At 41.0% G+C, this 22,833-nt stretch overlaps 1 protein-coding gene and 1 pseudogene across 1 annotated transcript in view; both read left to right on the forward strand.

The window, feature by feature from the left end:
• Positions 1 to 22,833, forward strand: part of HPSE2 (heparanase 2 (inactive)) — a 703,572-nt gene that overhangs the window by 368,979 nt on the left and 311,760 nt on the right. The window lies entirely within an intron of this gene.
• On the forward strand, positions 10,347 to 11,870 carry LOC114039812 (annotated as a pseudogene).

Here is a 22,833-nt window from a genome sequence, read left to right on the forward strand (position 1 = left end):
TGTAGCAGCTGAAGTCCAGTGGCCTGTGGCCTGTCATCAGATCTTTTTCCATGTTTATTTTCTGGGAAGTCAGTAGGAAAAATAGTCAGAGAATAGTCATACAGCTTTTGAGATTCCCAGTGGGGTTGGGGAGAGAAGGGTCAGAAAAAAAAAAGCCACCAACTGTGATCTCAGAGGCTTATTTTCTTCAGCCCTATCTTTCCCTCTGCACATCTTGAAATAGTCAGTAGCTACTAACCCTTCCCCAATCCCCAACCATCTACCCATTCCTTTAATTCTCATTCTTGCTGGCTGGCCAATCTTCTCCACTGCATTTTTCCCCCTTCCCCCACTCTCAAGCTACCAAGATGTAGGTTGATTTCTTCAGTGTTAGCATTTCAAATTGAAATTTTATACAATAGGATAAAATGAATGGGAACAAAGTTTCCCAAAGGGAGTAGAGATTGAATATTAATATAAATCACCATCAGTAATGATTTTGCAGTGAACCTTCTATAGCCCACTGTTATTCCCCTAATCTTGGAAAGCATAATTGTGTTTCATGGTTTCTTTAAGAGCCACAAGGATCCCAGAAATTGTTTTTCATGGTAGTGCATTGGGTAGAACACTTAGGAATGGGTTTGATATTGATTTGAAGGCAAGGTACACTTCCTATTATGGCAACAACAGCAACATCAATAACAATATCAATTAACAAGCACTTATTAAGTGTCTCTCTTGTGCCTGGCACTGTGGAAACAGACAAAAATAAAACAATCTATACCCTCATGGAGCTTACAGTCCATTGGAGGAGACAACATGTACATCAGTTAGTAAACACAGAATGTGTTTAATACACCTTTAATTTCAGTGGTGTAGAGAATTCCCAATTAAGGAATTTCCTCTATCATTAAAGATTAGCACCTGGAGTGTGATAGAACCAGCTCTAACTGGCTTATGAGCCAAGAAATCCCTACTACAAATCAAGACTTAACTTACTGTTTTGTTGATTGTCTGAACTCAGGAAAGTGTTAAAATGCAGATTAAACTTAAAAGAGTGTGGACATATATTATTTTTTGTGAGGGAGTCAGGTTGTCAAACATTGACCAGCACTGCTCTGATCAGCAACTTCTCTGTAAATTAGAGTTTTAGACAATAATTAAAGGAGACACTGAGATGTTAAATAGATTGCCCCTGGGTCAGACAGCTAGTATGGGTCAGAGGTTAGAACCTGAATCTAAGTCTTTCTGGTTTGGAGGCAAGTTTTTAATGTACTATGCCATGCTGCCTCTCCTACAAGATTTTATATACTAAATTAATACAGGCTTATTTTTGGAAGAAGGACACTAGGATCTGGCAGCATTAGGAAAAAGCTTCATGCCTAAAGTGATGCTTGAGCTGAGCTGTAAAAGAAACAAGGGATTCTAAGAATCAGAGATGAGGAGGGAAGGACATTCGAGTGATGGAGATAGGAGATGGAGTGTCAGGTGTGAGGACAAATTAGATGGCCAAATTGGCTAGACCATAGAGTGAGCCAAGGAGAGGATTACAGAATAAAGCTGAAAGAATAGATAATAATACTTTTATTCATCTAGGCCTTTATGTCGACAGCCTCCATTAAAGTCCTAGTTTGGTGCCTCATCATGGCATGAAGTTGACCTTGGGTTCTCAGGGAACATACCTAGCAAAGAGCAAGCTTTGGAAAGGTTTCAGATATAAGTCTGGTGAAGGACCCAGCGTCTGTCCTCCAGGTCCAACCTAGCTAGGTTCAGAGATATGCTCCAACAGGTTGGCTACATTCTTCATTCATGGCAATTATGAGACTGTCTGCTCAGACATACAAGGACTATCATCTAGCATGGTGGGTGGGGAACCCAGATGGACAAAACCATGGCTCCTTGAATTATGGAAGTTAGAAGTATCTGTGGTCACAAAGGATATCACCAACATGTTTTCGTTGGATACTTACAACAACACACATAGGTAGATGATAGAGACATTGCTATCATCTCCATTTCGCAGATGAGGAAACTGAGACTTGGTCTTACCTGTAGTCACACAGCTAGCAAGTAGCAGTGTTGTTGAGTCATGTCCAATTCTTCATGACTCCATTTGGGTTCTTCTTGGCAAAGATTCCGGAGTGGTTTTCCTTCTATTTCCTTCTCCAGCTCATTTTACAGATGAGCAGCTGAGGCAGACAGAATTAAGTGACTTGCCCAGGGTCATACAGCTAGTAAATGTCTGAGGACAGATTTGAACTCAAGTCTTCCCAACTGCAGGCCCGGTACTTTATCCACTGTGCCACCTAGCCGCCCGAGCAAGTAGCAATACCTAGACTCAAATCCAAGTCTACTGATTCTGTGTCCATATGAGATGAGGCCAGTCGCTGTCCTGAAATAAGTACCTGTCTGTGAGTAGACAAAGGAAACTATTTTCCTTATTACCCAATGAGCTAATCAGAGAAGTCTCCAAATGGCACTTTATTCCATGAGCACATTATTGTCTTGGGATTACAGAATACCTCTCCTCTTCTGTAAAGCCTGGCTAAGTAATGTCAGGAATAATTAATATGAAACTAATGGCAGAATTAGTCAGAACAGAGAATCATTTTGTTACTATCAGTAAATCATTTTTCTTTCCTGCTACAGCCCCTTGGCCCAATCCCATCACAAAGAACTCCATAGACCTCCAGCCTGGCTTTGTAGTAGAATTTAAGTATAATATGTAATAAGAAATGTTCCTAAAGCAGAGCTCTAACCATTCTGCTTCCCTACTCCATAAACTCCAGAGACAGATACAAATCCCTCTCTTGGGCATTTAAAGTTCTTCACAACCTGGCTTCAGTTTTCTTTTTCAGCTTTATTACCCATCATTCCCTTCATGCACTGTGTAGCTCAGCCAAAATGGCCTTCTTGCTCCTCAAACGTGAAACTTAGCACACTTCTTTGTGTCTTTACACAGGCTGTCACCATGCCCAGAATGCACCTCCTACTCACATCCATCTCTTGGAATCCTTAATTTGCTTTAAAACTCTGTTCATATGTCTACTTTCTACTTGAAGCCTTTCCTAATCTCCTAATTGCTAATGCCTTCCTTAAATATTATATCATGTTTGTGTTTGAATTATGTCTAGATTTGTGTGCATGTGTCTGTGTATACACAGACACACACACATCAACATTTATACACACACACATACACACACGCACGCACGCACTCTCTCGCGCATTGTCAGCCCTGGGAAAATATAATCTCCTTGAGGTTAGGAACTGCCTCATTTTTTTGTCTTGTATCCTTGGCACCTAGAATTATGCCTGGCATGTGGGCAGCTTTTAGGAAATTCTTGCTGGTTGTTTGACTTGACTGCATGGGTTCCAAGTGAGACCTGTTCTACAAAGAGTACCCAGTGCCTTTTCATCATAAATAGAGATTATTAGGAAGGGTTTAGCTAGAGCTAGCTCCTACTAGCTGCAGAAAGCCAATTGTTAAATCTTCATTGTGAGCATTTACACTTTGGGAATAGGCAAATATTATGAGTCAGGGCTTTATTAGTCTTGTTGATTGTCTAGATTTGAGAGAGTGATAGAGATAATGTTAATGCAGATTAAACTTTAAAATGTGTGGTGTGTACATTTTTTGAGAGTTGATTGTCAATTATTTACTAGCCACACTGCTGCTTTTAGGTGACCCAGAGAATATGTTTGTTGTGTTGATTGCAGAGAATTCCTGATGACTAGATCAGCAGAATATTCTGGATATAGACCATCCACAAGCTCTTGGGGATTAAGGAATTAAATGAAGTAAATAACTTCCTTTAATCTAACACATTACTTTTGATGGAATTTTACCTCTCCTGTACAATTCACTTAACTTTTCTCTTTGAGAGATTTAGGCTCGAACAAACGCTACACTGTGTTGCCATATAACCTGTACAGTTCTGTAGTGGAAAGAACAATGGAATGAGAGCCAGAAGCCTAGCTTCTGGATCCAGCCCTGCCATTACTAGTCATGTGATCTTCAGCAAGGTACTTTCCCTCCTGAAGGCTCACTTTCCTCCTGTGTAAAGTAAATAGTTTGAACCTTCTGATTCTCCAGGATCCCTTCTAGCTCTGACATCCTAATAGAGCAGTTTTAGGCCGCCTTCGGAGAGGCGTTTCATCTGAGAGCATGGCAACAATTACCACACTGTACTCTGACCTAGACAGACTAAATATTAGTTCCAATGAATGGATTGTAATACAGAGAAATAAACAGAATAGAGCTTTGAATGTCACTCTAAAACAACTGTATTCTTTCTATTCTAGCTTTGGGACTTTGAGCCATAATCATGAGAGAATCTCATGGTTTTGATCTATTTATTAGTAACTAGTATAAGGCCCTCAGAAGCAGAAAAAGGTTAATCACTGTGACTTGTAATCATTCCCCTTGGCCTTGAGTCTTGAGATTTAGGAGGTGTAAAGAGGCACTTGCCTCAGGCAAAGTTGCTTTTTTATTGTTCTTTCATTGGTGATTTTATTGGCCTGGGGGCAAGTAGGTGGTTCAATGGATAGAGCACTGGGCCTGGAGTCAGGAAGACTTGAGTTCTAATCCAGCCTGACATTTACTAGTTGTATGACCCTGGGCAAGTCACTTAACCCTGTCTGTCTCAGCTCCTCATCTATAAAATGAGTTGGAGAAGGAAATGGAAGGAAAACCACTCCAGTATCTTTGCCAAGAAAAGCCCAAATGGGGTCACGAAGAATCAGACATGACTGAAAAACAATTGAACATATTAGAAGTCTTCACTAGGGGCCAGGGGCAAGGAGGAATTGGTGCCCACATTCCAAAGGTGGGAGGTCAGAGGAATGATTACCTCTTACTTTTAATTTTCCTTTATATAACCAGCCTTTCCAGACCACACCACCTGCTGGTTAACATTCATAATAGATATAATAGAATTGTGACCAAGTCTAAGTTTGGTTTATTAATCAACGTTTAGTGCTTTCTGTTTTAAATATCATCACATTAAAAAGATCTTATCTTTTTTTTTTCAAGAATTCAGAGGTCCCAGTCAAATGCAGCAAATAACAATATAAGGCAGCATATGATAGGTACCAAAGAAGTGATAATCAACAGGCATTTATTAAGTACTTACTATATATACTGACACTATGCTAGGCTTTGGAGCTACAAAGACAAGAGTTAAAGTCCTTTTCTTAAGGAACTTATATTCTATCAATGGATATAACATATAATATTTAAATATATACAGAATAAGTAAGCATATTCAGAATGAATATAAGGTAGTTAAATACAATAGAGATCAAAAGGCTCTAGTAGTTACCAAGAAGGGTTTCCCATAGAAGGTGGTGCTTGAGATGAACTTGAAGGAAATGGGGATTTTATGAGGCAGAGATGAGGAGGAAAGGATTTCTCCATGCAATGAGTTGTGGAGAACTCCAATTTCTTTGTCTATATACAAGGGGATAATAATGCTTCTGTTCCCCAAGAGCACAATGTTATGGTGAGGAAGATACCATGTTAACTCTTATACATGATGCAAATAAGATCTTTGATGATCCCTGTTTGCTTGCTTGAATGGTATCTCCCTGATCTAAAAGAGTTAATGTAGTTTTCAAATGTGCTTAACATATGACTAGGGAGTCATTTGCAAACTGAGAGATTTTGGCTCAACAAACAATAATAGCAGCAAATATAGTATTGTTGAAGAATTGTAATTCAGAAGCCATGGGAGCCAGGGAAGGATTTCCTTTTTTAATAATAGCTCACATTAGTTTGGTGCTTTACAAGTTTCCAAGCATGTGAGTCAGATAGTACAAATATGACTATCCCTACTTTTACTGATGAGAAAAATGAGGCTGAGACTCAGTGACTTGCTCATCACCACATGACTAGTAAGTAGGGGAATTATTATTTGAACTCAGGATGCTTGACTTGTCAGTTTAGTACTTTTTCCTTTACCCAAAGAAGAATGTTTAACAACATAATTGGCTCAGTTCTTCCTTTGTGTACTTTATTCCTTGAAAGGGAGGCTTTTTGAGGAGAGGTTAACCCTTTCATGACAGTGGAGCCTCATTTTCAGCCTTACAAGCAAAACTGTATGAGATGTTACTATATTGTCTAAATTACTTAATTTATTTGAGGTCCATACCCTGTTAGTACATGGACAAGCTTGTCTGGGGAGGATGACAAGGACTATGAAGTAAATCAGATGTGAAAGATGTTTAGCTTAGAGAAGAGAAGATGTTGGGCGTTGGCAAGGAGTGCGTCATAGCTGACTTGAAATAATTGAATAATTTTCACATGGAAGAGAACTATGACTTATTTTTGCTTGGCACCAGAGGGCAGTAGTAAGACCATTTGTTGGAAATTATATCGAGACAGTTATGATGTTGATATAAAGAAAAACTTCCCAACAATGAGCACTAACTAAAAGTGAAATAGGCTGACTTGAAAAGTAATGAGTTCCCCATTGCTGAAAGTCTTCAAGTGGAGGCAGGATGATCATTTTGCAGGGATATTATAGAGAAGATTTATCTTCAGGAATGGGTTGGACTACATAAACCTTGACTTCTCAAGATATTATAGTAAAGGCATGACACCCAACCCCTCTTCTCTCTTCTATCTCAGGGTTGACTGGGTCACCCCAACTTGCACTCTCACGTGACGGGTTGGGATCGGGGTTTCTGAAGGAGACGGCCACATTGCTGCAGCTAACTCTCAGAGTAACTGTAGTGGAGGGAGCAAACTTCTACTACTGTACTGTATAGCTTCTGAGCCCCCATCGGTGTGCTTCCCATTTAACAAACTTGCCAACTAAATTCCATTAGCTCTTAATTATAAACATTAACTAAACAGAAGACAAAACAAGAATAATAATAACACAACTTTCCACCCCTAAGCTGGGGAATACTCTCCTGCTGATGCATACAGTGACTGTATGTAGTGATCATCAGAGAGAAAGTGAGCACAAACTTACAGTACCATGGCAGAAAGGCATATGTGTATAAAATGCATGTGTATAGAACACATGTGCCTGAGGCAGCTTGAAACTCTAGTCTATGATCCTTGATATCCTCTGTTTCCCTAAGGGACAGTCTTCACAACTATTCACTATAATCATGCTTTTCTACTGGCAGCTCTATTTCTTCTCTCCTGGGCTGCTTAAGTAGTGTTAAAATCTTTAAGCAAAAGCAGAAACTCTAAGCCTTGGGTCTGCATAGCTTCCTCATGTCAGACCTCTTGGCTGGTCCCTGAGGGGCTCCTGTCTCTCAGGCAGTAGGTGGTAGTTCAGGGAAAATCAAAGGTAAAAGCCAATCTTTGTCCATTCAGTTCTGCCAAACAGTAGGTGGCAGTACAGGCTTTCTTGTCTTTTTTCCAGACCTGAATGGGGGTCTCTCTTTTGAGGCTCATCATCTATATCCTTCTCCTTTTTTATTTATTCTGCTTCTGCTGATAAATGCAGTGACCACACTGCTTTAGCCTATTCACATCCCCTCCCAATGGCCACTTGCAATTATAATTAAACATCGTACAATGAAAGGGAAATCCTAGAGGTAGAACAACATAGTTTGTAATGTAGTTAAATTTGGCTTGGTGACACTAATTGCCATTCTGTGAGCATGGAGCATCATATGATCATAAACCATAATGAAGGAGTTATTGTGACAGGGTTGAAATTTTGGGTATTAAGAGGATATACATAACCTTGGAAAATAGAGTCAAATTCAAGGAGTTTGAAATAACTAATTGCTCACATGGTTCCTTGCATTATACAATTAATCACAGAATTGCTTTTCATCCCTATTGGAATTTACATAATTATTTAATCTGCTTCATTCAAAATGCATTGTTCTCCTTATCTATCTATTTTATAGATATTTTTTACCTTTATCAAATAGGATAATATAGAGAGCACTGAGCATAGTTCTTGTGCACAAAGTAGGCACTTAATAAATACTTGTTCCTTTCCCCTCCCTGTCACTACCAAAGGCCTTCATATTTCATCTGGTTTCATTTCCACCTCTTGCTATTTTTGCTTTTCTTATCTAATTTGTAAAATTGAAACAATAACGTTTGCATTGCTTACTCAGAGTGTTGTTATAAGGAAAGGACTTTATAAAACTGTAAAATACTATGTACATGTGACTTATAGGTGCAAATAACCATCATAAAATACCACTGATGGTTGTAATAGCAGTAATAGTAACAGTAGTAAAAGTAATAATAGTAGTAATAGTAACAATAATTCAATGGTAACAATAATAAATTCACAATAGGTAAGAAATAAAATGGTGGGGTTTTTGCCCTATTACTCATCTTTAGCCTCGGGGAAGAATTAGAATTATAGAAGTTTATATCAGGAAAGGATCTTTCAACTCCCTTATTTTATAGATGAGGAATCATAGGGTCATAGGATTAGAACTGGCAAAGACTTCAGAGGTGCTCTTGTCCAACACACATATTTCACAGAAGAGGAAACTGAAGCCCAGAGTAGCTAAATGACTTACCCAAGTTGATATGGATAGCTGGTCACAGAGGCTGGATTTGAACACAGACCCTCTGACTCCAAAGCTATTGTTCTTTCTACTGCACCACCCTAGAAACAATCCCTGAGAGCTTTTGACTTGCTCTAGGTCCCACCAAAAGTCATTGGCAAAATTGAAAACTCTATTAGTATATATGGTGAAAAAATGTCCAGAGCTATGTGTGACTCGTTGTTAATATCAAAGAGGCACAAGGTATAGTCTATTCCATTCAGGAATTTAGACTTTAGTTGAAAAGATGAAGGACATATGGCATAATTAAATGGTAGTATATGGCAGTCCTGGAGAAGGATGACGTGAAATTAGGCTAGAATCTATGGGAAAGATTTAACAGAGGATATGGAATTCAAGCTACCTTACGAGGATGGGTTGAGTGTTAGGAGGAGAGGAAAGTGGACATTCTCAACGAGATGAATAGCATGACTTGTTCATTTGTTGCTTACTTTGAACTTGATACATGCAGAGGTCTAAGGGGATTTGTTCTGTGAAGTTTGGATTCAGGCACAGGGCCTCACTTGAGGACCTAGGCTGGTCAAGGTCGTCAAGTGAGACCCTTTGACTGAATCCAAACTTCACAGAACAAATTCCCCACCCCTGAAAGTTTAGGGTATCAGTGAGAAGGCCACTAGTAAGGCTAAAATAGAGGATATATATTGAGGAATAGTAGAAAATAATACTGGGTAGGTAGTGTAGTCGAGATGCCCCAGTGCCAGGCTAGGAAGTTTGGATTCTAGCTTTAAGCATGAGTGTGGATGCTGTGCCTCACCTGGCACATGCCATCTGGACAGGTGGTCCATGAACCATCAGAACATTTATATGCATCTAAGTGACCAAAATGCAATGATAACAAAGCTAATGCTGCAGTGTTGTCTGAGTGTGAATGCAACATCGGCTAGAGATGTGTGCGTCCAGAATTAGACTCTTTTCTTATGGTCAGTGAGATCTGCAATCAGTAACTTAGTACACAGGCACATTATTTGAAGTATGATGTTTAGAATGATGGAGGTGATAGTTCTACTTACCCTATGCTGCTTAGACCACATCTGCCACTTCTTGGTATCACATTTTACAAAGGCTGTTGATGGGTTGGGTGGGTCATCAGAGGAAGGGGACCAGGATGGTCAGGGGTCAGGGATCTGAAAGTCATGTCTTACAAGAACAATGGAAAGAGCTAAGAGCATATTTAGCTTGGAAAAGAGAAGACAAAATGAAGATAAATAGCTATGTTTAAATCACTGCAGGACGTTGATGTGAAAGAAGGATTAGACATTCTGTGTGGTTTAAAAGGTCAGAATTAGAAAGGACCAAAGGGAAGAAGTTAGAGGAAGGTAGAATTTTCTAGCTCAGATTTCCAACAATGACTGTATTGTGAACTGATCCAACCATTTTGGAGAGCAGTTTGGAACTATGCCCAAAGGGCTATACAAATGCGCATACCCTTTGACCCAGCAATAGCACCTCTAGGGCTGTATCTCAAAGAGATCATGAAAATGGGAAAAGGACCCACATGTACAAATATATTTATAGCAGCTCTTTCTGTGGTGGCAAAGAATTGGAAATTGAGGGGATGCCTATCATTTGGGGAATGAACAACTTATGGTATATGAATGTAGTGGAATACCATTGTGCTGTAAGAAATGATGAGCAAGCAGACTTCAGAAAAACCTGGAAAGACTTGTATGGCCCGGGGAGGGCAGAGCCGGAGGCGGCGCCGCTCTCTCTCCCTAGGGGCTGCTGTAAGGGCTGCGGGGACCGAGCCGGAACCTTTGGCCGGCCGGCCAGCCGGCGGAAACACCTTTGAAGTCTCGGCTGCGGCGGCGGCGCTCGGATTCTAAATGGCTTCTAAGAAGTCGGGTTCAGATTTTTATGGAACTTTCAGTTACCTTGATGATGTCCCATTTAAGAATAGGAGACAAATTCAGAACACCAGCTAAAGTTGGTCTGCCTATTGGATTCTCCTTGCCTGAGTGTTTACAAGCTGTCAGGAAAATACAATGTGACTTTTCCTTGGGGGGGAAAAAACCAACAATCGATTGGGCAGAAGACATTAAGAAAATCCAGGAAGCTCAAAGGGAAGCTGAGGGAAAGGCTGAAGAAACAGAATCCAAAGTGAATTCCAAGAGTGGCCCAGATGGTGACAGCAAAATGAGTTTTTCAAAGACACACTGCCGAGCACAATGCCACCTCCCATTAACCCCATCCTTGCCAGCCTACAGCACAACAGTATTCTCACCCCAACCCGTGCCATGAAACAGAAGGTTCTCAGCCCATCTCATACAAAGGCAGACTTCAACCCGCTGACTTTGAATGTGAAGAGGACCCATTTAATAACATGGAATTAAAAACTATTGATGAGAAACTGAGAAATATTCTTGTTGGTACAACTGGACCTATTGTGGCCCAGATCTTAGACAATAACTTATCCAAAGGAGGGTCTGGATCTGTGTTGCAGGACCAGGAAGTCTTGGCATCTCTAGAAAGGGCTGCACTGGATTTCAAGCCCCTTCACAAACCCAATGGCTTTATCACTTTACCACAGTTAGGTACTTGTGAAAAGATGTCACTGTCTTCCAAAGTGACCCTCCCTCCTATCACTGCTGTGAGCAATATCAGGTCTCTTTCCTTCCCCAAATGACTCAGACGACAGTGAGCAGAAGACAGCAAAACTTGCAAGCACTTTTCACAGCACCACCTGCCTCCGTAATGGCACTTTCTTGAATTCCTTAAAGCCCCGCTCCCAGAACAATGCTAGTGAACTCAATGAATACCTTGGGGTGGGACTTGAAGCTTTAAATTTGGACAGTGGCAAGGAAACACCAGCACTATCCCCCTCATCCCAGCTGCCTTCCTTGTTTGTTTTGTCATTGTGTACAGAAGAGTCACCACCTCCAAATACAGTGCTGATGGGTCATACCTCACAGTGTCAGGACATCTCAAGTGCCCAACACCCCCAGCTGTCCCCAGGGTTCAAGTACACCAACCTATTCGGACCTGCCAGCACTGTCCCCCAGTGAGCGGCAATGTGTTGAGACAGTGGCCAACATGGGCTACTCCTATGATTGTGTCTTGAAAGTCATGATGAAGAAAGAAAATATAGAGCAGGTTCTTGCCTATTTGTTTGCACATGGACAACTCTGTGAAAAGGGCTTTGATCCCATTCTGGTAGAAGAAGCTTTGGAAATGTACCAGTGTTCAGAGGAAAAGACAACAGAATTTCTCCAGTTAATGAGTAAATTTAAGGAAATGGACTTTGAACTGAAGACATTAAGGAAGTTTTGTTATTACACAATAACGACCAGGACAATGCATTGGTAGACCTGATGGCTCAGACAGGTGCCAGCTGAGAGCAGGCCCCCAGCCCACCTCCACCCTGCCATGGAGCATCTCTCCCTTTGGGAGGCCCCACGTATTCCCATCAGTCCCTGGAGGCCCCCTCCCTCTCCAGTGGCTTCACACTCTCCTTAGGAAGAAGAGAGAATGTTGTTTTGGATTTGTTGTTGGGGGTGGGAGGGAAAGAGACAGGAAGAGTACTTCTGTACCTTATGGAGACTTATCATCACACATAGATCTGTGTGAGAGTCTGATCCCTGTGGGAACGGGGAGGAGGAAGGTAAAGCATAAGGAATGTTGGGTCCTCCAAGCCCTGCCCCCATGTCACCCATCCAATTAATTTGATTTGTATTTTGAGAAGTGCCCTTCCCAGCGTGGCCCTGATTTTTACTGGGGGGACTGTACATATATTCAAGACCAAACTTTGTTGGTGTGTTCTCACCCTTGCCATGATCAGGAGAGATACAGGGGTGTTCTGGAGTTCCCTCTGAGAGACTCAGAGATAGTCAGTGCTGCTTTGAATGTCATGTGTTGGACCAAAACATCCCTCACTGTTAGATGGGCTGAACTGAAATCCATATCTAGTGCAATGGAAAGGGTTTTTAGGGTGTTTATTTGATTTTACTTTTTTTCCTCTTAAAAATGAACTCCATATTAGATTCTAACATAGTGTAACACTGGTTCCTAAACTTTTAAAGGCATGAAGAGTGCCATTGAGTTTGGGCTCTGGTCTGCCCTTTCTGCCTGGCAGCCATTGTGCTTACCCACACTCAAGTCTTGGCTGGATCTTGTTGGAGCAGGGCATCTAACTCTAGCCCTTGACAACCTTCCCCAGGCTTTAAGCCCCCAGGTCTAGGAAACTGTTCAGTTGACACTTTAATATTCAGTGTGAAACAGGAATTTCTTTGGAAGCAGTTTCAAATGGGGTTGGGGGAATGAGTCCACAATCTCGTTAGCCCAGCCCTAACTGACAATTTTGTTTCAGTTTTACTTTCCACATCATTCTTGGGGAATAGACTCACTACTTTAGAATGACACATTTGGTAACATCTAGTAATAGAAATCGGTCTTTTTGGTTTGTTTTGTATTATGTTGTACATTGTTAAAGCTCTAAATTCAAAAAAATACAGTCTTGATGAATCTAAAGGAATTTGCTAACTCTTTTGATTCTTCAGAAACAACTACTAATAAAAGTTTAAAAGGTTAAAAAAAATACTTCTGTGGACTGATGCTGAGTGAAGTAAACAGAACAGGTGAACGTTGTACACAGTAACAGCCATGTTGTATGATGACTAACAGTGATAGACTTAGCTCTTCTCAGTAAATGCAAAAATCTGAGACATCTCCAGAAGTCTCATGATGAAAAATGCTATCTACATCCAGAGAAAGAAATAAGGAGTTTGAATGCAGATTGAAGCATACTATTTGCTCTTTTTTTCTTCTTTTTGCTTTGTTTCTTCTTTCTTGTGGTTCCTCCTATTGGTTCTAATTCTTCTTTACAACAGGACTAATGTGAAAATTAAAAAAAACAACAAGAAAGATATTCTTATATAAAGGCTTCCTTATACAGCATGGGGCTGCTAATTAGAAGGTCTCTTATTTGTTTGTGAAAATTGGGGCTTAAAGCTCATTGGAAGTGGAGACTGTTCTTTTGGCAGGTGTATCTGTTATCCTGACTTGCCTGCTGACATTCCCAGTTCCCATCCACCTACACAAATGGGATTGGCCTGTCATAGTAGGTACTCAGTAACTATTTGTAGAGTTGACTTGAATTAGAAATTAAGTGGTAGAACCAGATGGCATGATTCTGGGCCATGGAGCTGGAATGCTGCAGCCATGTCAACAGGAAACAGGTAAATCAAGGGTCATAGAACCAGGGTCACCAATGTGTGAGGTTCTTATGTCTTCAGTAATTTTCAGTGACCTTCGAAGATTGATAGGATCACACCATCTTGAAATTAGAAGAAACAGTAGACGCTTCTATCTAGACCAAAAAAGTGGTCATCCATCCTCTTTTGAGGGGGCAGTCACTTGCTCCTGAGATAGCCCATCTCTCACTTTTGTACAATTTACTTGTGTCATGATTGTACCTTTAAGTAGGGAAAAAGAGGCTGCTTTTCTGAGGTGAACTATAGATTTCCTGTCTTCTAAAGCTCTTGTTAATTTTGTCTCTCAGTAGCCTTTGGGCCTTGTTTTTGTACCTCCATCTTCACTATAGGCAAGGCCTAAAGTATCTCTGATTTATTTAATGATGGCTATATTTATAGGTAAATAAGACTGAAGAGTCAAAGCAATTACCTGGCAAATGTATACCAGAAATCCCTCCTGTTGAAAGAAGAAGGAAGAGGGCTTTAAGGTGACTTGAATTACCCAGACAGGATATGGAATTCTGTTTTAGGTAATTGCTTAGCATATTTGCTTTTGATTTGCCCGTGTAAACAAAACCTGTTTATTCACTTACTATATGTGGATTCACTCTTTTCCTCAAACTTTTCAAATTAATTTTATAAAATCATACTAACTAAAAAATGACAATCACAACAGAAAACAATTTCCCATTCTTCATTTCTTGCATGGAGTTTATGAGGAGCTGGGCTTTATTAGCTTTTTTCAAATCTTAGAAAATGCCAACCACACTTCACAAACATGATGCTTTCAGGCACTTGCAAGTTCAAAAATACCCTTTATTCTTTCAAACTCAGTAAAGAGGCTGGTCCCCATGGAGACCCTGCCACAAAGCAAGTTTGAAGTTTCCTTTTGTTCAGCTTATATGGAGTTATTGGTGAGCAATAGGAGTCTTCTTTTTCCCTGAGTTTGGGGTAGGAGAAATGAATGGCAGGAACAAAGCTAATTTTTTGTGTTTACTTTTCCATATGTCTGAGATTTTGCTCAGAATTGCATGTGCGTGCGCTCGTACGTGTGCGCACCCAAAATCTCTCACACACATACACACAGAGACTCACACTTGTTTTATCTTGATAATGAGAGAAGGGAAAAGTGAGTAGTCAAAGGTTGGAATTTGTCACTTGAGATGAAAACTACTTTAGCCAGTGAGCTCGAACAAGGCTAGAATGAAGGGGCCTATCAACGACATCAAACTTAGGGTTTTCCCCGGGCCACAGTTTCGTAGTTTACATCGTCTGTATCTGGTACTGTACCTGAGGTACTGACTGTCACCGAAATCAGGGAGGCAGAGCCGCTGAGCTGTGGGAACAGGAAGGTAGCAGCAGTCATCAGGAGTCCTCATAAAGGCAGCGACTCCTCCCTGTCCTTGAAGCTGCACATAGACAGCACTTAAAATAGAAAAAGATGGAACCTCTGTGCTGGTGCTGAAGCTAGTGCATTGGATAAGAGTGTCAGAGCACCATGAATTGGAAGAAATGAGAGTAAGAGAGCCAGGCGAAATCTTTTCGTGGCAAATTAGTGAAGTCCTAGAAATTTAGTGTGCTCAGTAGTTTTTACTGTGTGTTTTTATTGTCTCCGTTGTGTTGTGAACTCCTGAGGAAGTCCTGTGTTCTGAGTTCTGTCTAATACAAGCTTCCTGAGGCCTTGTGTGTGTGTATGTGTGTGCTTGTGTGTGTTCTAACAAAAGGTTTTTTTTTTTACTTTATTAGGTTTTAGTTTAAGTCATATGACAGATAACTATTGAATTACTAGTGGGAAAAGCACTTTCTAAAAATATTTTTTAAAGCAACACTTGAAGCAGTTTTATGCATTGCATGCAGCCCTAGAAAACTCAGTGAACCATCCAGAAATACTTGTGTTAATGTATTTGTATTAAGGATTTTCTATTTACAACATGACTATTAAATAATAGAAAATTCAACCCCTACCAGCCTTTTACATAGCCTCAAGAACACATGCTCAATTTGAGGGATTTATTCTCAAAACAAATGTTTTTCCCTTTCCCTGAGAACAGCGATCACATAAAACATAGTATCTTCGAGAATAGACAAGTCCATAGGTTTGTGGTCTGCATCTTGGACAATCCCTTCTGACCCCTTCCCTCCTCTCTTAGATGTATTTGTGGCAGAAGTGGAGGGACCCTGGCAGCCGAGGGTCACAGAACTCTAACACAGACTGATCAAGGCCAGAGAGGAAAAGGAACATTTCAGAGGTTCCAATCGACAAGCTTTGGCAAACTAGAATTTGCTTCTATAGTATCCTTGATGCCCATAAACTTTGTCTTGCATATCATTTGTAATTATATGTAATTACATTTCAAGGTATTGTTGAACGTGTTTGAGTACTTTAAAATGCTGTAGTCCTTTTTTATACATTCCCAGGAAAAATTGTAAGTGAGTTAGCAAGAGGAAAATTTGAACTGGAGAACAAAATTGTAGGAAGAACTCACAACCCAGTGGGAGTGAGTAACAAGAGAGTTAGAATCCAGTTCTGGTCTAGTCACTAACTAGCTGTGTAGGCTTAGGCAAGCTGATTACCATTTCTACTCCTCACTCTCCTCATCTGCAGAATGGTAGAATAATCTTTGCCTGTCGTATCATACAGGGCATGTTCTGGATAAATGAGAACGGGAATGTGGAAGTGCTTAAATCAAGTAAGCATGCAATCATTTATTTTTTTTTCCATGCAGTTATTTATTAAGGACCTACTATGTGCCAGACACTGTGGTGGATGCTGAATTTACAAAAACAAAAACTAAACCATCTCTGCCTGCAAGTTGCTTACATTCTAACGGGGAGACAATACATACAGATAGTCTGTAGGAATAATATAGACAACCCATGAAACATAGATAAAAAGCAAACTTGGAGGAAAAGCAGTTGGGTGAACTAGAAAGGCTTTCATGGAGAAGGAAGAGGTTGAGTTGAGTTTTAAAGGAATACAGGAATTGCAGGGAGCAGAGGTGAAGAATAAGGACATTCTAGGTATAGGGGACAGCCAGTACAAATATATGGAGAAAGGAGATCAAGTGTCAGGTGGGAGTAATAGCAAGGAGACCAAGAAGGGCTGGAATGTAGGATTTGAATCTAGGACCTCTGACTACAAATTTATTGTTTTTCCTACTGTGTTATTGTTGTTGTTCAGTCTCCCTCTGTATACAAGTCCATGGGGTATTCTTGACAAAGATACTAGAGTGCTTTGCCATTTCCTTCTCCAGTATGTCCCCATTTTACAGATGAGGAACTGAGCAAATAGGGGTTAAGTGACTGCCCTAGTGTCTGAGGCTGGATTTGAACTCAGATCTTCCCGATTCTAGGCCAATGTTCTATCTACTGCACCACCTAGTTCCGCCTCTTCCTACTGTAACACATGGGAAATCTACAAGCACATAGGGGGAAATAATGTGTAAGAATGCTGGAGATATAGAATGGGGCCATGTTGTAAAGAGCTTTAAAGACCTCATGGAAGAGTCTGTATTTGGTCCTACGGGTAATAGAGACCCACTAGAGTTTATTGAGTAGAGTACTAACATGGAGATTAGAAGTGAGGAGGTCCTGATGTCTAAGTGAGTGAAAAACAAAAGGGCAAGATTTGGCAGCTGATCAGATATGTGGAGGGAGAGAGAGGAGTTGAAAACAACACTAAGATTGCAAATCTGGGTGACTGTAAGGATGATGGTACTCTCAATAGGAGTGGAGAACTTTCAAAGAGAAGTAAGTTTGGGAAGGGGGAAAGGATCATGAATTCTGTCTTGCACACATGGAGTTTGAGATGTCTGTAGGATGTAGTTTGAAATATCTACTAACCAGTTGTTGATATAGGACTAAAGCTCTGAGAAAAAGACTAATAAAGATGATAATTAGACCCATCAGAGTTGATGAGGTTGCCAAGAGAGAGTACAGAGAGAGAAGAGGGCCTGGGACATAGCTTTTGAAATTACCCACAATTAGGAAGTATGATATGGATAGTGAGCCAACAAAGGGGATTGGTAAAGAGCAGTCAGACAGGTAAGAGGAGAATCAGGGGAGAGTAATGTTATCAGAACCTTGCAAGGAGAGGGTACTTAGTGATAGAATGTGGTAAATGGTGTCAGTGCAGCAGAGAGGTCAAGAAGGATGTGAATTGAACAAAGGCCCTCAGATTTAGCTATTAAGAAATTATTGATAATGTACAAGAGATGAGTTTCAGCTGATTGATGAGGTTGGAATTCACATTACAAAAGATTGAGGAGTAAGAGAAGAGGATATGGAGACAACAAACGTAAGCGACAATTTAATTGAGAAAGGGAGGGAAGGTACTGGATGATATCTTTGAGGGAGGTGGAGTAGAGCATAGTGAAAGGTTTTTGGTTTTGCTTTTGTAAGATGGGGAAACTTTGGTCTGTTTGATGGAAGTAGGGATCAGTAGAAGGGTAGATGTTGAAGATTAGAGAATGGGGGAAGGAGTGACTGAGGGGCCAATCTGTTGAAGAAAATGGCAGGAGATGAGATCAAGGGCACATGAAGAGGTATTGGCAACTTCATTATAGAGACTGGGGGAAAATGTCAAAGGGTTGGGAGATAAAGAGATGGGTAGAAGAGGGAACTCACAACAAATGGCCTCAATATTCTCAGTAAAGTAAGAGGTGAAATCACCGTAGCAACTTTGCTTTTCCAGTTTGCCAAGAAGATGTCACCCAAACTTCGTTGTTTTCCAACTGTCCATTTCAGGATCACTGCGAGACTATCTGTTCTCTTCTTCCTTGCCTCTTGTCTCAGAAGAAGAGATGCTTTTTATCCAGTTACCACCTGTGTGACCTTGGGCACGTCTCTTAACCTCTTTAGAACTTAGTTTCCTGTTGTGTGAAATGAGGGGCTTGAACTACATGGCCTCAAAGATCCCTTCCAACCGTAAATCTACGACCTTCTGATACTTTTAATGAAGTGACTCCACCTCTTGTGCCTTCTCTATGATCTTATTTTTTCAATTATTCCCTTCCTCCGTTGCATCTTCAATTTCTCCCACACCAATAAACACGGTAGCAGACAACTCACATGGGGTAGTCTAGCCTTTCCCTTTGCCCATTATATCTTATAACTTATACCTCCCCGCAGACTCCACAGTTGTCTTGAAGTTTTTCAATCATATTCTTGTTACAGCTCTGTGGTACAATTAAGACCTCTGTGGGGCAGTCTACAGGCATAACTCTGCCATACTTGCTTGTCTTTTATCCTTCAAGAAGAGAAAGAAAAGAGTCCCTCTTGTGGTGATGAAGTGAAAAGCACTAGATCAGTACCAGATTGGACCAAGGACCTTATTTCACATCTTTGAGCTTCATCTTCTTCATTGATTAAATAAAGAGTTAGATTAAAACAAGGGTTCTTAACCTGGTGAGTAAACGTCTTCTTAAAAATATTTTGATAACTTTATTTCAATATAATTGACTACTTTTATTTTACACGCAGTTTATTTAGGCACCTAAAGACTTCATTCCTAGAAAGCATCATCCGTAGACTTGACCAGCCTGCCAAAGGGATCCATGGCACACAAAAGGTCAAGGCAGTTCCCAGATAGTCACACAGCCAGTTAGTGACACATACAATAAGGATTACAACTCCGGGTCTTCACAGTACTAATCTAGTGCTCTTCTACCTTATCACCACAAGAGGGCAGTCATCTTTGGACTCTTTCTTTTATTGAAGGATGGGAGTAATGGCTAGTCAGTCACTAGGTACTGATGAAAAGGGCTACCATAGAGGGAGCATAGAGGTTGCTTCTAGCATGCAGTGGTTTCTGTGTTTCTGTACTGTTTACAGCCTGATTTTGTGCTTCTAGAAGGTATTGATTGGTATCCAATCCAGCAATATAGATACTTCTCCCATGTGAACTCGCATTCTAATTCAACTGCTTCTTTTTACAGATGAGGAAACTGAGGCTCAGAGAGGCATAGTGACTTGGCTTACATCAAATAAGTAATAGGTAGCAGAGGTGGGATGAAAATCCTCTTCTTCTGACTGTATGTCAGTGAGGTGGTACAGAGGATAGAGCATCAGGCCTGGAGTCAGGAAGATGAGTCTAAATCTGGCCATAGACATTTATGAGCTGTGGGACCCTGGGCAAGTCACCTAACCCTGGGTGCCTCGGTTTCCTCATCTGCAAAATGAATTGGAGAAGGAAATAGCAAAGCTCTCCAGTATCTTTGTTAAGAAAACCCTAAATGGGGTCACGAAGAGTTGGGCATGCCTGAAAAAATGACTGAACTCACACACACACACATTTGTAAAGCACTTACCCCAGTGCCTGGAACATAGGAGGTGTTATATAAATGCTTATTCTCTTCCCTTTTCCCATTTTACCAAATGCAGATGTTCTCGTATGCTAGTGAAGCTGTGACTGATTTAAAATCTGGCTGCCTGTGGGGAGGGCTGTGCATGAATGGTGCTGGGAAAGAGCCTTGAACCTAGGCCCAGGAAAGAGAAGAGGCTGAAATCTTGGCAGATGAGAGGAAAGCGCTGGTTCAGGGACCCTGAAACCTAGCAGGAAAAGGGAGACTAGAAAACAACAGTAGAGAGGTCAAGAGGTAGGAGACCTAGGGTTTTGACTGGAGAAATTTCAGAAAGAAGCTTTGGTCACAGGCCTATGGGGCCTCAGAAATGAAGGGATCAGCATCGTGACACTCTGGAGGCTATTTTAAACCTTAGCCACCAGGGATATGAATGGTGGGGTTGATTAAGTGCTTTTCAATGTGAAACTAACCTAAAAAACTGAATTATATTGACGTCCTCAGCTCTTTGAAAAAAAGGTGGTCCGCACCTCTAAGTCACTTTATCTTATTGTCAGTAGTGGCTAGACCTCTAGACTTGGAGTCAGGAAGACCTGGGTTCACATCCTGCCTCAGATATTTCTGAGCTGTGTGACCTTGGGTAAGTCACTTAACTTCTCTGAAGTTCGGTTTCTTCTTCTGTAAAATGAGGAGGGGTTGGACTTTGAAGCCTCTTCTAGTTTTAAATCTGTGACCTGATTAGCATGTGCATGTACATGCATATGAGTACAGAGCTGTAGAGAACCAAATAAGGGAAGAAAGTATTGGCAGAGGAGAGATAGGCTAACAGAAGGAGACAGAGAGTCAGAGGCTATGTATGATTCCAGGGTTGGGGACTGTGAAGAAAGGAGCTTCCCTCACCGCATACACTTTTCCCCTTGAATGATTTAAGACAAGATGGGAACACTGAGGTGGCAATCATAGTAATTCTTTTGTTTCCTCTATGCCCTATTCCCCATTTCATAATATCGTCCATTCATTGCCACCTGCTGCCAAGGTGTTTGCTTATGGCCCACTCACAACTAGCATAGTTCCCTGTCTCTTGGTGGTGAGGCTACAAGTCACTTGGGCGAGTGCTTTTTCCAAAGCCATCCTGATGTCTGTAGATTTACATTGTAGGTGTATGTGTTAGGAGTACCTGTTGCTACCTGTTTAATCTTCTCTGATAATGAGAAGGGACAGCAAGCTCAGCTGGTATCATTCAGATAAGCCATAACTGGACCTGATCACAAGATGCCTTCCAAACTCTGATGGATAGAATGTGGGGATGCTGGAGCGGCAGGAGCCACAGACAGCTGTTTATGCTCTACAATCTCTGCATCATTGGTGGTGGAGGGAATCAGACACCACAGGTGCCTTCATTTTATGCCTCTCAGTTTCTCATGGGAGCTCCTCCAAATGTACCTGTTATGTCCAGGACTTTCAATGGACTGATGCCTTAACACAGTCACCATATCATAAATATAGTTCCAGTTGTTTCTGAATAGCTTCATCATAACAAAATTCACCTGTTCTAAAAATCTGAAAACTCACCTTACAACCGGGATGGTACCAAGTATCACCAGAATAAAAAAAATTCTTGAGGGAAGGAAATACAGACCCAACACTGCTCCTGGGCAGTCAGCACACAGACTAAGAGTTACAGAGATGCATTTTGGTCAAATAAACTGCTTAGAAAACCCAGAACAGAAACCCAGAGACTTTCCTGGGACTAACCCTCCTTCCACAAACAACCAAATATGCCTAAAGAACTAATTATCCATTGGCAACAGACACTTCCCTTAGGCCTGCTTAAATGTTCTGGATAACATCAGCATGCAGAGGCATCCTGCCCAAATGGTACAAGTAGTCTCAACGTATTTCTCCTGTTATCTCTATGGGGCTTCTCTAATGACAGTGCTAATAGCACCTCCCCTTTTAGACTCTTTCTTTTCTCTTGTTCTTAGGGAGTGTATGTGTGAGAGACGTATTCTTCCTTCATGTTCTTGGGGAGAATTGACATACTGTTTTCTTCACTGGGATGCTGCAAGGTTGCCAATGTCTTTGCAACTATCTGCTGTTGCTCCCATAGGTATGGCTAACAATCTTCATTGCATTTCAGTGCTCAAATGTTGAGCACTCTTATTTCATAGACCTTTCTTCTTCTCTTGAAAGGTTATTTGATGCTAATGACCACGAATTATTTCTTCTTCTCCTCTTGGAGTTTCAGGATTCTGCCCAGAGGAGTAGTCTACCAGCTCTTTTATTTCTTTTCTTGTGACTTCCCCACTTGGAGTAGAAACTTGATTTTAAAGACTTTACTTCCTGGGGGAGAGGGAAGTCAGAGGGAGGATTTCATCTGACCCTTGTAATTGAGGTCACTCAGTCTTCCATACTCAGAGTAAGGATATCACTCTTCTTTCTTGGCTGTCTTGCCTCAAGATTCTAGTCATTATAATAGTGTTTGGGGCTGAGTATGGCAACACAGACATGTAGTCCCTGTTGCTGGGAAAGCTAAATAATGTTGGTGGATCTCTTAAGCTCCAGAGTTCTGAGCTATAACCAATCAAGTATCTGTATTAAATTCAGCACTAGTAAGGTGAGCCCCTAGAAGCAGAGAACTGTTACCCTAACTACAAAAAAATGGAGCAGGTTAAAGCTTTCATGTCAATAAGTGTTGGAATCAGACCCAAGAGTGGCCACCACACTTCCAGGCTTTAGCCTAGATAGGGGGACCAAAACTCAAAAACAAACAAACAATAATGGGGAGAGGTTGAGTTCATGACTCTGTA

Source organism: Vombatus ursinus, unplaced genomic scaffold (genome assembly GCF_900497805.2).
Source record: "Vombatus ursinus unplaced genomic scaffold, bare-nosed wombat genome assembly UNPS02000749.1, whole genome shotgun sequence".
Lineage (NCBI taxonomy): Eukaryota > Metazoa > Chordata > Mammalia > Diprotodontia > Vombatidae > Vombatus > Vombatus ursinus.